This window comes from Lactuca sativa, chromosome 7 (assembly GCF_002870075.4).
Source record: "Lactuca sativa cultivar Salinas chromosome 7, Lsat_Salinas_v11, whole genome shotgun sequence".
NCBI classification, from domain to species: Eukaryota; Viridiplantae; Streptophyta; class Magnoliopsida; order Asterales; family Asteraceae; genus Lactuca; species Lactuca sativa.
This window is the reverse complement of record NC_056629.2, coordinates 41,663,280-41,667,174: the sequence shown is the minus strand read 5'-3', so window position 1 is coordinate 41,667,174 and position 3,895 is coordinate 41,663,280.

Sequence of the window (3,895 nt, the reverse complement as noted above, 5' to 3'; positions counted from 1 at the left end):
AATTTATGATAGAGCGACTTTTAGCCTTAGTAATCTAAATGAAATTCGTAGAATATGTTAACCTGAGAGCGTCCAGAAAAACAACACCCAAATTTGACTTCGTATTAGGAAGTTATGATTTTTCGAAGTTTCGGCTTATCGGTGTATAGCCCGAAGTTCGAGTATTAGATCGAGCGATTTTTAGCCGACACAACCTAAACAAGAATCGAAGATCTCGTTATTAGTAGTGTAACGATAAAAAGACAGACGAAAATGGACATCGGATGAAGAAGTTATGAGATTTTAACGGACCAATCATGTTCGGGTCTGTTAAAAATATAACTTTAAAAATAAAGTCAAAATTAGTCGACGGAGTCTAAACGAAAGTTGTAGAGTACGTCTCCACCTACGCGTGGATATGAATAACGTCAAAAACGAAGTTCGTATAAACGAGTTACAAATTATAATAACATATTTACGTATTAAAATAAAATATAAATCATATATACGTACACATATATATACATATGTATATATATCATTAGAAAGGTATCGACGATGTGGTCATTATAAGACTAATGTTGAGTTCTTTCGACATTAGTTTAGTACAAATATCGTTAAATCTATTTAAAATAGTAATATAAATGGGTGTTTAGTTGTTTATATAACTATAAGGTCATTAAGTAATTATGGAGGGTAGTTTTTGAAAATTCAATTAGTATAAATAAGAGCCTCTAGCTCTCATATTTCTTGCACCATTCTCTTGATTCAAGAGTCTTTCTTTTCTTAACCCCCCCCCCCCCCCCCCCCCCCCGAGCATTTCGGTCCCTCGTGATTCGACTTCTCTTTTTGTAGTTTTAGTATAGTAAGGTGAGCGCTGAAGCGCTGCACGAATCTTTCTTAGAAAGATTCAGCGACGAAGTTCTGCCCCTGTAGAGCCCGACTCTCAGCTAAAATCTCATTGTAAGTAAGTTATGCTTACCCTATTTTAAATATAGTTTATATTTAAAATTAGTATTGTTATTATGAACTTATAATAAATATTTGAGCTATTATTCTGACTTATATAAGTGCCATTATAATATCTTTTTAACTACTCGCGGTATGGGGAATCTGGTTTAAAGGGTCGCGTAGGGTTGTTGGATTTCAGAAGTGCTATATGCCAAAATGGTCCTGCCCTCCGGTGTTTTTTGTTTGGCCCCTGTCTGTACATAGTGGTTGGAAAGTATTGTTTAAACGCTTATATAATAATAATAAGACTAATAATTAGTCAGGGCAAATATTAGACTAAAATCTAGTGGTAATAATACTAAGTGTCCTTATAATATATTTTTAACAACTCGCGGTATGGGGAATCTGGTTTAAAGGGCCGCATAGGGTTGTTGGATTTCAGAAGTGCTATATGCCAAAATGGTCCTGCCCTCCGGTGTTTTATGTCTGGCCCCTGTCTGTACATAGTGGTTGGAAAGTATTGTTTAAACGCTTATATAATAATAATAATAATAATAATAATAATAATAATAATAATAATAATAATAATAATAATAATAATAATTAGTCACGGTAAATATTAGACTAAAATCTAATGGTAATAATACTAGGTTTCGTCGAAAGAAATTATTTTAAAGTTAACGAAGCGTTGTCCAAGTACCGAGTCACCACCTTATCAAGCGAGTGCATAGTTACTTTCATCTTACACATAGATATGAAGTATTTTATATAAATTACGTGCTATATGTGCATATTATCTGAGTACTTGTTGTCTATGCTAGATGAACGATTTTATACATGTTTCAAATGATTTAAACTGTATATGTAAATGTATTTTATATCTACGATAATGTTGGGGTAAAACATGGGTAGATGTAATAGATGGAATATGAGTTGGATGATGAGTTGAGAGGTGTTATAGACCACGAGGTGAGGGTGAGAGGTGGACGATCTGAGAAGCCTTTCTCAAATGATGGCCCCGTCATTCAGCAGAGTATGGATGACAACCACAAACTATTATACAGTGGAACACTACCAGGCTTGCAACCTGTAGGTGTTGTGAACGATGTGTTCACCCGGTGTACTCTAAACCCTGGCGTCCATGTAGACTTGGTGCCTAAACCTAGGTGATCATGCAGACTTGATGCCTAAACCTTGGTGATCATGCAGACTTGATACCTAAACCTTGGTGATCATGCAGACTTGATGCCTAAACCCTGGCGACTATGCAGGCTTAGTGCCTAAACCCTGGCGACTATGCAAACTTAGTGTCCGTTGTGTAAACCGTGGCAACGATGGACTTCGTGTCGATTCCTTAGGATGATCCTTAGGAATGAATGAACGAGGAATAGCTGATTCTTAGGGTAGATCCTTAAGACTAAAGAAGATAATGGGGTTGGGTAATTGGGTTGATTGTTTGATTGTTTAAACATAATAAATATATTATTATGGGTTGAAAACCCTATGTACTCACCAGGTTTCCCAACCTGACACACTCAGTTTATTTACATCACAGGTGTCGATATGAAGTGACATTACACTGAGAGATTAAGGAGATATAGATCACTAGTGATAATAAATGTAAGTTCTGTTTATGCTTATGTTTCTGTATTGACAATGACATCCCAAATGTTTTAAAATGAATAAAATACTTTTCTTCGGAAATGCTTTGATAGCGTATTTATCATGTTTTACTGAGAACAAAAACATTTTTATTAAAAGAGGTACTCTGATTTTTATAAAGCATAAACAAAATCGGTATTTTCTAGCCGAGAAAATGGGGATGTCACAGCTGAGCCCGAGCCTGACGAAGCTCGACCTCGGCTCGTGAGCAATTTAGTGAGCTCGCGAGCCTAAACGAGCTAAAACGAGCATATATATATATATATATATATATATATATATATATATATATATATATATATATATATATATATATATATATATATATATATATATATTAAAGCTCGTTTAGACTCGATTAGGCTCGCAATCCCACTAATTGAAGCTTGTCTCGAGCTCGTTAAATAAACGAGCCTCATATTTAGGTTTGAGCTCGGCTCGGGCTCGTTTAATTCGATCTCAAGTCGAGCTTTTAACGAGTCGATCCTGAGTAGTTCACGAGTAGCTCGGCTCACTTACACCTCTAAGGCTAGAGTTCTAACCCTTAAGCGAATTTCTATATAATTAAAATTAAAATAAATAAATCAAATAATAATAAATAAATAAATAAAATTATAATATAGTAAATCATAATAATAAGGACTTCATGGCTTTAAATAAATAAAATCTAGAATTTTAGTCAAAGTTTAGTAAATTAAGAGTTGACTTGGGTAAATTAGGAAATATCTCTCATGTAACTCACTTCACCCCGATACAGAATAACTTTGTTAAAAAATAAGTTGGTTAGGGCTGATTTGGTAAATATAAAAGCTACTCAAAGAGTTAGCATCATTTTGAAGCCAAATAAGTGAAACCACAAGTTGAAGGTCCAAATATGTCAAATTGAAAAATATTGAACATAAACTCTCAACTCTCACTCTCTCTTATTTTCACAATTCACATATTATAGAGAGAGACTAAGAGGCGATTTTGATGATTTAAAAAGGAATGGATGCTTAATTGAGGTTCTCTTGAAGATTTGGTGTTTGAATTATCAAAAGAGGCTTACCAAGGTAGCATTTTCATTCATCTTCATCATCTTAGTGACATATGGTTTGATTTATCTTGTGGTCATGAATAGGTGTTAGAATGGAGTTCTAATTAGAATTAAATTTGTGATGTGATTTTGAAACTCATTTAATGTTGCTTGAATTAAATTTATGATTTGATTTTGAAACTCATAAACCTTAGATTAATGAATTAGTAATCTAGAGCTTTAAAGGACAAATTTTAGTAAGTGTTATAACTTGGATGTTTGTGTTGA